Genomic DNA, 13,983 nt, shown 5'->3' with positions numbered 1-13,983 from the left:
AGCGCCCGCGGCGCGGGCCAGAAAGCGTGCAGTTGCGGACTCAGGACTGCGGGGTGGCCGAGAAGGACTGTCTTGAATAACTGATAAAGGACACCTGGAGTCACTCGGTGGGAACAGGTCCCTGGAAGACAGACAAGACAAAGGGGCTGGGGGAGTGGGCTCAGATTCCATCACTCAAGGGATTGCGAAGCTGTCATTCTGTCTGCGCATACACATAGACACCCAGCAATATCCCTCAGTTCTAGCCCTTGAGCTCAGGCCTGCTAGACAAATTTCCAAACCAGGTACAAAGGCTTTCAGAAAAGCAAGACTCTTGAGACATTAGAACATCTTCCACCTCCCCATTTACACTTTCTAAGAGTGAGACATTATTTAAGAAGGGACAAAGGACATGAGCTAAGAAGGAACAGAGGGAACATTTTTGGAGGAGCTTGCAGGCGGCGCCAAGGTTAAAGTGACTGCTCAGACTGTGGAAATCTTTATTCAGCCAGCCAAGCTCGGGCCTTCCAGGCAGGCACATGCCTGGTCCTGCAGGCACCCGGCCCGAGGGCACATCAGGTGTCTCATACACCGGGGCCTTCTCTCCCTCACCCCACAAACCTTCAAACATAGGTTCCCAAGAGCACGTTTGGGTCTTTCCCCTTCTCTGCCTCTTTCTTGGGCAATTTCTTTTGGCCCCTGTGCACCCCAGTTATGATGTTTTCAAGGGGTAAGTAGGTTAACCAGACAAGACACGTGATTTGAGCTTTTAAGTTCCCACTGTCACACAGCAGAGACTGATAGGAGGGGAGGCTATGCAGCTGCCACCTCAAGGCTTCTCCTTACTGTGGCAGCTGAGAGGTTACTAGCAGTCAAACCTCCCCACCCCTCTCCACAGCTCTGTAAGCTGGCTGCCTCAGGAGGACATCTCCAGGCCCCACTCTGTGACTGTGAGTTTATGAGTTTTGGATCCAGCCTTTCCTATCTTCCCCCCACCCAATGCCTCACATCACCACAATTCTTTTTTTGTTTGTTTGCAGTTTTGGGCTGGGACTGTTTGAACCTTCCGTTTATGGGGCCAGCACTCTACTCCTTTGAGCCACAGGCGCTGCTCACACATCACCACAATTCCTCAGGACCAACTGTCCTATTCTCCAGAAGGACCCTCCATTCTCCAGGTTAACTTCCAAGGCACTACTGTGGACTTTCCCATCCCCCAAAAGTTGCGGATATTGAGTGACTACTGTGTACCAGGCTTTATCTCATTTAATCTTCATAATGTCCCTATGAGGCAGGTTTTACAACCCCCATAGAAATCAGGAAACCGGGGCACAGGGAGTTTAGGTAATATGCCCCAGGGGTATGCCCAGTTATTAGCAGAGCAGGGATTGAACCCCAAAGACCCTGGCTTTACCCATCCTGCTAATTGGGCCTCTTAGAATCTTTCTCTCAAAGAGACTATCCTCTCCCTCCATTTCCTACACAGGTCCTTCACCCTCTATCTCTCAGCACCAACCCACTCCAATCCCTGGCACACAATTTTCCAATTCCCAGGAAGCTTTTCTCCCCTTTCCAGAACACATCACCCCTCATTCCCCATCTTCTGAGACCAATATTTCTTTCTTTCTTTTTTTTTTAGTTTATTATTATTATTTTATTTGCAGTTTTTGGCCAGGGCTGGGTTTGAACCTGCCACCTCCAGCATATGGGGCCTGTGCCCTACTCCTTTGAGCCACAGGTGCCACCCCTGAGACCAATATTTCTAAGTCTTCTATCAGCTTTCCACCCTGTGGGATTCATAGCCCATGCCCTGGGAGCTATCAAAGGTGTTCTGGTACCACTCCAGACCAAGTCATTCTGAATCTCTAGGGCTGGGACCCAGAAATTGGCGTTTTTAGAAGCTCCACAAGTAATCTCACCGGGCAGGCAAAGTTGAGAGCCACTGTCCTACATGAACTTTCCATTTCCTGGGTTAGAACCTCTGCCATGCAACCATGCTTCACTAAAGGCCTTTCCCTTTCCTGGAACAGGTTCCCTCATTCTCTAGGACAACTTGTTTCCATTTTGTGAGCAAATTTTCTTCCATGTCCTGATTGGAATCAGATCTGCACTATAACCTTGGCATTATCTTACTAGTTCTGTACTCTTAAGCAAGTTTCTCCATTTCTCTGAGCCTCGTCTGTGCAATGAGGAACTTACAAACACTGCCTGTTTCCCAAAGGTTCTTATGAGTTTCAAGGGTCCACCTGCTTAGTAATAGATGACGTTTTGTTATTCTCAAAAATAGACCATGCATACGGCGGCGCCTGTGGCTAAAAGGAGTAGGGCTCTGGCCCCATATGCCGGAGGTGGTGGGTTCAAACCCAGCCCTGGCCAAAAACTGCAAAAAAAAAAAAAAAGAAAAGAAAAGAAAAATAGACCATGCACCCTTACTTGCCAGGTCACACTATGGTTCATACTCATTTCCTTCCCCCAGTAGAATCTCCCATTTCCTTAGCAAAGGTGGGGAAACTCTATTTATTGAATTTCTGCTCTGTACTGGGCACCCAGCCTAGAGAGCTGGTTGATCTCTGAATAAAGGGCTAGGTCTATTTCTTCCCTACGTTCCTAGAAGTTCTACACAGAAAATGCACCCAATATATATACATTGACCTGTCCTTGCAACAAATTTATAGAGTCAGCACTGTCTTTCCATGTTTCAGGTAAGGAAACTAAGTCTCAAATCCAGGTCTTAGTGATTCTAAATCATGGCTTTATCTACTATAACAAATTTCTTCATTCTTTAATATTGTCACTTTCCCTTTTTTTTTTTTGAAACAGAGCCTCAAGCTGTTGCCCTGGGTAGAATGCTGTGGCACCACAGCTCACAGCAACCTCCAACTCCTGGGCTTAAGCGATTCTCTTGCCTCAGCCTCCCAAGTAGCTGGGATTACAGGTGCCCACCACAACGCCCGGCTATTTTTTTTTTTTTTTTTGTAGAGACAGAGTCTCACTTTACCACCCTTGGTGGAGTGCCATGACATCACAGGACTCACAGCAACCTCCAACTCTTGGGCTTCCGCGATTCTCTTGCCTCAGCCTCCCAAGCAGCTGGGACTACAGGTGCCCACCACAACGCCCAGCTATTTTGTTGTTGCAGTTCGGCCAGGGCTGGGTTTGAACCTGTCACCCTCGGTATATGGGGCCGGCGCCCTACTCACTGAGCCACAGGCACCACCCCGCCTGACTATTTTTTGATTGTAGTTGTCATTGTTGTTTGGCAGGCCCGGGCTGGATTTGAACCCCCCAGCTCAGGTATATGTGGCTGGCGCCTTAGCTGCTTGAGCTACAGGCACCGAGCCACTTTCCCATTTTATAAAGCAGATCCATCTCCCCCCAAGACAGCCTTTGATTCCTAAGCACAAACTTTTTTTTTTTTTTTTTTTTGCAGTTTTTGGCCAGGGCCAGGTTTGAACCCGCCACCTCTGGTATATGGGGTTGCACCCTACTCCTTGAGCCACAGGCACCACTCTTTTTTTTTTGAAACAGAGTCCCACTTTGTCGCCCTTGGTAGAGTGCTATGGCGTCATAGCTTACAGCACCCTCCAACTCTTGGGCTCATGCAATTCTCTTTACTCAGTCTCCTAGGTAGCCGGGACTACAGGCACCTACCACAATGTCTGGCTGTTTTTTGTTGTTGTTGTTGTTTTGAGACAGAATCTCAAGGGGTCACCCTGGGTAGAGTGCCATGGCGTCACAACTCACAGAAACCTCCAACTCTTGGGCTTAGGCAATTCTCTTGCCTCAGCCTCTCCAGTAGCTGGGACTACAGGCGCCCGCCACAACGCCCGGCTAACGTCTGGCTATTTTTTACGGATGGGAGCTCTTGGTCGGGCACAGTGGCTCACACCTGTAATCCTAGCACTCTGGAAGGCCAAGGCAGGTGGATTGCCTGAGCTCATGAGTTTGAGACCAGCCTAAGCAAAAGTAAACCCCTGTCTCTACTAATAGAAAAACTGAGGCAAGAGGATCACTTGAGCCCAAGAGTTAGAGGTTGCTGTAAGCTGTGATGCTATAGCACTCTACCCAGGACAATAGCGTGAGACTCTGTCTCAAAAAAAAAAAAAAATAGAAATGGTGTCTTGCACTTTCTCAGGCTGGTCTCAAATCTGTGAGCTCAGGCAATCCACCTGGCTTGGCCTCCCAAGGTGCTGGATTACAGGCGTGAGCCACCTGGACCAGCCTAACACACACACTTCTAACTCCCAGAATAGACCTCATAACTTAAGAACATGGTTCTCAAACTTTAGCTCGCATTTGATTCATTTGGAGAGCTTGTTAAAACAGATTTCTGGGCTCCACTCCCAGCGTTTCTGATTCAGTAGCTGGGGTGGAGCCAGACAATTTACATCGCTGGAACATCTAATAAGTTCCTAAGTGATGCTGATGCTGCTAGGCCAGGGGCCACTTTGAGAACCATTGCTCAAAAGAACCTTCTTTCCTTCTTCCTTTTTTTTTTTTTTTGGTTTTTTGGCCGGGGCTGGGTTTGAACCCACCACCTCCAGCATATGGGACCGGTGCCCTACTCCTTGAGCCACAGGCGCCGCCCAGAACCTTCTTTCCTTAATCGAGACCTCACATTACCCAGAACAAACCCCTGTTTCCCACCACAGACTTTCTCTCAATGCGCAGATGGACCTGCCCCCAATTCCCCAAATAGACCTCCACCCATTCCTTGAGATTGATTATCCCTTTCTCTAGGATCCTCCCAACTCCCACCCCAGATTCCCTCATCCCTGCTACCCAGACACAGCCTCCATCCAGGGCAGGTTCCCTAGTCCCAGACATGTAAGGGTTGGTGCTAATTGGTTTAAGAGAACAGGCAGAAGCAGAAAATTCCTGTCTCAGCTTAGTGCCAGGCGCTAATCTAACAGACACAGGTTGCTCTGGGCAGGGATTTGTGGGAGAAGCAGTTGGTAAGCAGCTTTGCAGGCCTATGAAAAAAAAGGAGGGCAGGCTTGGCGCTCGGGTAGCACAGTGGTTACCAAGTCAGCCACGTACACCGAGGCTGGTGGGTTCAAACCCAGCCCAGGCCAGCTAAGCAACAATGACAACTGCAACAGAAAAATAGCCAGGGGTTGTGATGGGCACCTGTAGTCCCAGCTACTTGGGAGGCTGAAGCAAGAGAATCACTTAAGCCCAAGAGTTGGAGTTTGCTGTGAGCTATAATGCTACAGCACTCTACAGAGGGTGATACAGTGAGACTCTGTCTCAAAAAAAAAAAAAAAAAGAGAGAGAGAGAGAGAGCTAGCAGGGTCTATGGGAGCTGAATAGGAATTCAACTGGGGACTTTATAACTGAAAGTTATAAAGTTCTGCTCCTGCCATTCCAGGTCCCTTGTCCACCATACCTCCCTTGCCCATGTGACAGTCTCTCATTTCTGGATAGTATGATTTTAAAGTGTGTTTGCTGGCTGGGCATGGTGGCTCACTCCTGTAATCCTAGCATTCTTGAGGTGGGTAGTAGATAGCTTGAGCTCAGGAGTTCAAGACCAGTCTCAGCAAGAGCAAGACCCTGTTTCTACTAAAAATAGAAAAACTAGCCAGTTGTTGTGTAAGACACCTATAGTCCTAGCTACTTGGAAGAATCACTTGAGCCTAGGAATTTGAGGTTGCTGTGAGCTATGATGCCATACCATTCTACTCAGAGCAATAGAGTAAGACTCTGTCTCAAATTAATTAATTAAATCTTAAAAACCACTTTAGGTTTGGCGCCCGTAGCACAGTGGTTATGGCGCCAGGCACATACACTGAGGGTGGTGGGTTCAAACCTGGCCTGGGCCAACTAAATAGCAATGACAACTGCAACAAAAAATAGCTAGGTATTGCTGCGGGTGCCTGTAGTTCCAGCTACTTGGGAGGCTGAGGCAAGAGAATCGCTTAAGCCCAAGAGTTTGAAGTTGCTATGACCTGTGATGCCATGGCACTCTACCAAGGGTGACATAGTGAGACTCTGCCTCAAAAAATAAGTAAATAGCATGGTGCCTGTGGCTCAAAGGAGTAGGGCACCAGCCCCACCCTGGCCAAAAACTGCAAAAAAAAGTAAATTAATTAATTAACAACTTTTTTTTTTTTGTAGAGACAGAGTCTCACTTTATGTCGGTAGAGTGCTGTGGCCTCACACAGCTCACAGCAACCTCCAACTCCTGGGCTTAAGCGATTCTCTTGCCTCAGCCTCCCGAGTAGCTGGGACTACAGGCACCCGCCACAACACCCGGTTATTTTTTGGGTTGCAGTTTGGCTGGGGCTGGGTTTGAACCCGCCACCCTCGGTATATGGGGCCGGCGCCTTACCGACTGAGCCACAGGCACCACCCTAAAAACAACTTTTAAAAAAGTGTGACTGGGTGTGGTGGCTAACGCCTATAATCCCAGCACTCTGGGAGGCTGAGGCAGGTAGATCACTTGAGCTCAGGAGTTTAAGATAGGCCTGAGCAAGAGTGAGACCCTGTCTTTAGTAAAAATAGAGAAACTAGGGGCAGCACCTGTGGCTCAAAGGAGTAGGGTGCTGGCCCCGTATACTGGAGGTGGTGGGTACAAACCCGGCTCTGGCCAAAAATTGCAAAAAAAAAAAAAGGGAGAGAAATTAGCTGGTGTTGGGGGGAGCACCTATAGTCGCAGCTACTCAGGATGCTGAGGCAGGGAGAGGCTTGAGCCCAGGAGTTTAAAGTTGTGACCTATGATTCCTCCAGGGCACTCTACTCAGGGCAACAGAAGACTCTTGTCTCAAAACAAACAAAAACAAAAACTGTGTTTGCCAATGAAAGGCCCCCCTGCTGGCCACTTGAAGAGATACACCAAGGATCAGGAAGGAGTGTAGATAAAGAAGAGACTGATGGAGCCCTCTCCACCCACAGGCCTTCATGGCTCCTGCGGGTATGTAGCAGCAAAGCCCAACATCTCTCCTGTGGGTCCCAGAAGGCAGGACATAGCTACCAGAGTAGGGTCATGGAAGTACCTGCCAATTCCTTTTCTGATCTCTCAGAGACTAGGCAAAGTCCTTGCTGAGGCTTTGAAAAAAATCTTCATATTTTTAAAGTTAGAAGACTATACCTAAACAAAATCAACCAATTCAGACATGTATTTTTTTTTTTTGTAGAGACAGAGTCTCACTTTACTGCCCTCGGGTAGAGTGCCGTGGCATCACACGGCTCACAGTGACCTCCAGCTCTTGGGCTTACGCGATTCTTTTGCCTCAGCCTCCCGAGCAGCTGGGACTACAGGCGCCCGCCACAACACCTGGCTATTTTTTTGTTGCAGTTTGGCCGGGGCTGGGTTTGAACCTGCCACCCTCAGCATATGGGGCCGGCGCCCTACTCACTGAGCCACAGGCATCGCCCACAGACATGTATTTTAAAAGTGTAATATTTATCGGGTGGCGCCTATTGCTCAAAGGAGTAGGGGGCCAGCCCCATATGCTGGAGGTGGTGGGTTCAAACCCAGCCTTTGCCAAAACTGCAAAAAAAAAAAAAAAAAAGTGTAATATAATCTGGGACCAGTCGCGATGGCTCATGCCTGTAATTGTAGCACTCTGGGAGGCCAAGGCGGGAGGATCACTTGAGCTCATGAGTTAAAACAAGATCCCATCTCTACTAAAAATAGAAAAACTGAGGCAAGAAAATTGCTTGAGCCCAAGAGGTGAAGGTTGCTGTGAGCTATGATGCCATGGGACTCTACTCAAGGCAATAGTTTGAGACTCTGTCTTAAAAAAAAAAAAAAGTGCACTATGTATCTAACCCTCTCTTTCCTGCTCTGTAGTGTCATTATAGCCGAAATTCCTTTGTAGTTCCTTGATCTCCAGATTTAAAGAATAAAACCACGGACCACACAAATAAGCAAAAGGACAGAGTTTATTGAAAGATAAAGAAATAGATAAGGGAAGGAGGGGGAACAGAACCCAGAACCTCTGATGATGGAGGAAGGGCCCAAATGGGCAGCCCATTTTGGACTTCTTCTCTGCTTTTCCCATCTTGTGGACAGGGGTTTTGTGGAGGTATGTCTAGAGCATGTGACAATTGGTCATGGGCCTGTAGGTAGAAAATAATCTTAAAGAGAGGAAAGGAATGAGGTCCTTGGTGGCGCCTGTAACTCAGTGGGTAGGGCACCGGCCACATACACACAGGCTAGCAGGTTCGAACCCGGCCCAGATCAGCTAAATAACAATGACAACTGCAACAAAAAAATAGCCAGGCAATGTGGCCGGCACCTGTAGTCCCGGCTACTGGGAGGCTGAGGCAAGAGAATCATTGAAGCCCAAGAGTTTGAGGTTGCTGTGAGCTGTGACGCCACGGCATTCTACTGAGGGTGACATAGTAAGTCTCTGTCTAAAAAAAAGGAATGAGGTCCTTGAAGTCTTTGCCCCAGGTGAGGCATTAGGGTGTGTGCTCCCTACTCCAGGAGGAACTGGCCAGATAAGATACTGATCAGGGCAGTTGTTCATGACCTTGCCCTGAGCTCAGAAAGTGTGGCCTGGAAAGGCCCATTTGTGCCTAGAAATGGATGTCTGTGATGAGACTAACTTCTGAGCTCACCCAGGCTTGGAAAATGGCAGCCCTTGTCCAGCCTCGAATTGGGCAACCCTGTATCAATCTTCCCTCTCTGAATAGAAGGTATAACTCTTGCTGGGGAAAAAGGGCACTGACTACTCTAAACTGCTTCCTGCTGAAAATGGACAATGACAAAGGGAGCAGCTGGGGTTCCTCAGAGGAGGACGATCCAGGGGACCGTGGAAAATGGAGTCTGGATAGCTCATGGTCCGGAGTAGTTAATCTCATTACACCTAGGAGGCATAGCGTACTGTATAATGTCCTCTATGTGCTGTGACAACAACAGTTACAGCACATAGGACAAAGGGACATAAAATGCAGGGTACATTGGCTGCAACAACATACAAACAGTCCTAAGGTAAGAACACTTCCTACACCAATGAGTAAATCTCTTAAACAACCTAAATTAGATCATCAAGAAAATAATGGACTAAGATCAAAACTGAAAAAGCCTTCTCTTTGGGTGATATCATGAAGTATATTTTGTACTTGCTGTAAAAGTAAACAATCAACAGTTGCTCAGTTTTCTAAGCTTCCTAGATTTGTCTGAGTTCTATGTTTAGGGCACTAATCACTTGTGAGGTGATGTTCAAGGCCTTTACCATGGCATGAGCTGGTCAACCCATCTCACCATTTAATTCAGTCACCTGGTATCACAAATAAAGACAAGAAAACATATTCAGCCAGGCTGAATAGGTGAACATCACTCCAGCAGTCTTCCGAAGGATTAAAATATCCTTCCAGTTCCTGTGTTATTGGGGTCCCATGCCCTAGGCAAGAAAGGTACTAATCTCCCTAGAGAACAGGGTCCTCCAGTGGCTTTGGTTGGAACATAAGAAAAAGCCTGTTGGGTGGCGCCTGTGGCTCAAGGAGTAGGGCGCCGGTCCCATATGCCGGAGGTGGCGGGTTCAAACCCAGCCCCGGCCAAAAACCACAAAAAAAAAGAAAAAGAAAAAGCCTGTTGCCCACATAGCAAAAACCATCCCTTAGAAATTTTAGTATGTGGGGGCAGCGCCTGTGGCTCAGTGAGTAGGGCGCCGGCCCCATATGCCGAGGGTGGCGGGTTCAAACCCAGCCCCAGCCAAACTGCAACAACAACAAAAAATAGCCGGGCGTTGTGGTGGGCGCTTGTAGTCCCAGCTGCTTGGAAAGCTGAGGCAAGAGAATGGCTTCAGCCCAAGAGTTAGAGGTTGCTGTGAGCCGTGTGACGCCACGGCACTCTACCCAAGGGCGGTACAGTGAGACTCTGTCTCTACAAAAAAGAAAAAAAGAAATTGTAGTATGTGTATTGCCATAAGATATGGTAGTTGTCTTGTGTTACCGAGCAAGCTATTACTCCAGTTGACATAGGAGGTGGAGCAACCTGAGAACTATGCAACCTTCTCCAGGTGTAACTGGTTTTGTTTTGTTTTTTGAGACAGAGTCTCACTATGTCACCCTTAGTAGAGTGTCATGGCATCCCAGCTCACAGCAACCTCGAACTCTTGGGCTCAAGCAATTCTCTTGCCTCAGCCTCCCAAGTAGCTGTTTTGGTTTTGTTTTGTTTTTTTTTGTAGAGACAGAGTTTCACTTTACTGCCCTCAGTAGAGTGCCTTGGCGACACACAACTCACAGCAACCTCCAGCTCTTGGGCTTAACGTGATTCTCTTGCCTCAGCCTCCCAAGTAGCTGGGACTACAGGCGCCTGCCTCAACGCCTGGCTATTTTTTGTTGCAGTTTGGCAGGGGCTGGGTTTGAACCCGCCACCCTCGGCATATGGGGCCGGGGCCCTACTCACTGAGCCACAGGCACTGCCCCCAAGTAGCTGTTTTGATGAGGCTAGAAAACATGTCTAAGAAGAGTTAGACAGGGGCGGCGCCTGTGGCTCAGTCGGTAAGGCGCCGGCCCCACATACCGAGGGTGGCGGGTTCAAACCCGGCCCCGGCTGAACTGCAACCAAAAAATAGCTGGGCATGGTGGCGGGCTCCTGTCGTCCCAGCTACTCGGGAGGCTGAGGCAAGAGAATCGCTTAAGCCCAGGAGTTGGAAGTTGCTGTGAGCTGTGTGATGCCATGGCACTCTACCCGAAGGGCATAAAGTGACACTCTGTCTCTACAAAAAAAAAAAAAAGAAGAGTTAGACAACTGGTGTCTTGTCATCTTCCCTCTGCCCACTGGCTCCAGCCACAGGCATTACCCCGTGGGCTGCCTGCCCACACACTCCAACCACGAGGGCATCCCCTGCCTGCCCCACTCATTCCAACCACAGGGGCATCACCCTATGAACTAGAACAGCCTACAGAGGTGCATGACCACCTCACGGGGTGTCACTTGCCCAGATTTATTCATGCTTACCAACGTAGCAGTTTCTCCCCCCCCCCCACTAGGTTCCTCTTTTCCACTAGCCACAGTTGGAAAGAGCAGGTTTGGGGGGACTTAGCAGCTCTATGACCAATGCTAACTGTCACTAAATCTTATTGGAAACTGAGTCCTTGTTGGAGTTACAGAGAATGAGATTTTTATCCATGCTTCCCCAGTCTCATTGCACTGCTGTCAGAACTGGTTATTCCAGTGACCTCCAGGCACTTCCGTGCTTATTACAGCTGGCAGCAGGGACGATTATCGGGAATCAGAGAACCGTTGCTCTAAACCTGAGTTGGTCCCTCCTGAAGAAATGTCTGCCCCATTCTGCACCTGCACTGTCTATATGCCTGTTGATTAAAGTGGGGATGAGGCTCGGTGCCTGTGGCTCAAGTGGCTAAGGCGCCAGCCACATACACGTGATCCAGCAGGTTCGAATCCAGCCCGGGCCCGCCAAACATCAATGATGGCTGCAACCAAAAAATAGCTGGGCATTGTGGCAGATGCCTGTAGTCAGCTACGTGGGAGCACACAGCTACGTGCCACAGCCCTCTACCCAGGGTGACAGCTTGAGGCTCTGTCTCAAAAAATAAAAAAATAAAGTGGGGATGAGAGGCCAGATGAGGTGGCTCACGCCTATAATCCTAGCACTCTGGGGGCCAAGATGGGTGGATTGCCTGAGCTCATGAGTTCAAGACCAGCATGAGCCAGAGGGTGACCCTCATCTAGCCTGGTGTTGTAGAGGGTGCCCATGGTCCCAGCTGCTTGGAAGCCTAAGGCAAAGGAATCACTTAAACCCAAGAGTTTGAGGTTGCTGTGAGCTGTGACACCACAGCACTCTACCGAGGGCAACAAAATGAGATTGTGTCTCAAAAAAAAATTTTTTTTTTAAAGTGGGGATGAGCCCCAGAGGCCCCATCCTGGATAGTACTTGAATGTGGTCAAGTTGAGCCTTTGCCCCTAGGCATACGTAACCTTTGAGCTTCAATTGATAATTATCACAGGCTTTCCCCCCAAATTCCTAGTTACAGGACACAAATGGAAAGAAACATTTTTCTTTTTCTTTCTTTCTTTTTTTTTTTGAGACAGAGTCTCAAGCTGTCACCCTGGGTAGAGTACTGTGGCGTTACAGCTCATAGCAACTTCAAACTCTTGGGCTTAATCGATTCTCTTGCCTCAGCCTCCCAAGTAGCTGGGACTATAGGCACCTGCCACAATGCCCAGCTATTTTTTATTGCCGTTGTCATTGTTGTTTAGCTGGCCCAGGCTGGGTTTGAACCCGCCAGTGTCAGTGTATGTGGCTGACGCTATAACTACTGTGCTGTGGACGCTGATCCCATATGATGCATTTTTTTTTTTGAGACAGAGCCTCAAGCTGTCACCCTGGGTAGAGTGCCATGGTGTCACAGCTCACAGCAACCTCCAACTCCTGGGCTCAAGCGATTCTCTTGCCTCAGCCTCCCAAGTAGCTGGGACCACAGGCACCTGCCACAATGCCCGACTATTTTTTGGTTGGGCCCGGGCTGGATTCGAACGCATCAGCTCTGGTGTATGTGGCTGGTGCCCTAGCCGCTGAGCTACAGGCGCTGAGCCTAATCTATGGTTTTACACGCATGGATCCACAGCGTGTTGCACTGTGGGTATGTATAGCTTCTGGGGTGTCATCCACCGAAACAGTTCCACCCTATTTCCTGTCTCAGTTTCTCTCTCCATGGTCTTAGACCTCCAGGAGGGCTCAAAATGCAGAGGGATCAGCTCTTATATGCCTTTCCTGAATGACCTATTTGTAATTAATTTGTGGGGTACTGTTCCCTGTGGAACCACTCTTGCTTCAGGGAGTCACCTCAGACTACTGTCGCACTGGCTCCTGGTCACTCATGGATGCCTTCTAGGGTGGAGTAAAATGCCATGCCTCTTCTTTATTTTTTGGGGGGTACAGAGTTTTCACTATGTAACCCTTGGTAGAGTGCCATAGAGTCACAGCTCACAGCAACCTCAAACTTTTGGGCTTAAGCGATTCTCTTGCCTCAGTCTCCCAGGTGCCTGTCACAACACCTGTTGTTGTTGTTGTTGTTGTTGTTGTTGTTATTGTTGGTTAGCAGGCCTGGGCCAAGTTCAAACCCACCAGCCCCGGTGCATGTGGCCGGTGCCCTAACCACCGAGCTATGGGCACTGAGCCCTAAAATGCCTCTTCTCTTAGGAGCCAAGAGTCTTGATCTCTTACATCTCTAACAGCAAAACAGTTCAGCCTTTTTTGCAAATGCACAGAAAAGCCAATTGTAAGCCAACTCTTTTCCAAATGCACAGAAAAGCCAAGATAAACTTTAGAGGGAATGGTCTTCTTCATTGCCTCAAGCACAAAGAAGCTGAGAAACACCAGAAAAAGTCAGCTTAACCTAACACACGAAGCAGGCCCTTATCCACATGAACTCACTTAGTCACTACTAAGCGAAACATGCACATAAACCACAAGGAAAACACAGCTTAGAGACCAAGTCAGGTCCCTTTCCCAGAGGGGAGGAGTGATCTTATCACCTGTCCATAGAGATAAGCAGCAAGAAGCTGAGAACCCAGGAGACAGGGGCCAAAAGTGCATGGGAGTGTGGGCTCAGAGGAGTTTTGCCAGAAGTCTCCTCAGTGCTGTGGGGTCACATTCATTACAGGAAACCCCAGGACCTCTGACTAATGCTTCTAGAAAATAGTGGCAACAGAATGGGTTCAGGAACCTCCAAACATTCCTTTGCACCCTTTTAGGGCACCACAACCCTGGCTGGGGCTGTACCCTTTGTGGCAACTGAAGAGAATTCAAAGGTCTTTTCCCCAAAAGCCTGTCACCCGTTTTGTAGATTGGCAACCACAATATTCACATTTACTGGCCAATAAGGACCTAATGTTTTTGTCTCCATGGCTATAGAAGAAAAGGATACAGTCAAGCAGGGGTCCAATCACTTACCACAGAAGATCTTGAATCCTGGAAATATGTAGCTAGAATTTCTCTGTGGGTTCTTGAACCCCAGGTTCAAAGAATGAAAGTGCAGACCACACAGATAAGCAAAAGGACAGAGTTTATTGAAAGATAAAGA

The sequence above is a fragment of the Nycticebus coucang genome, chromosome 6 (genome assembly GCF_027406575.1).
Source record: "Nycticebus coucang isolate mNycCou1 chromosome 6, mNycCou1.pri, whole genome shotgun sequence".
Classification (NCBI taxonomy): domain Eukaryota; kingdom Metazoa; phylum Chordata; class Mammalia; order Primates; family Lorisidae; genus Nycticebus; species Nycticebus coucang.
Note: the sequence above shows the minus strand (reverse complement) of the source record.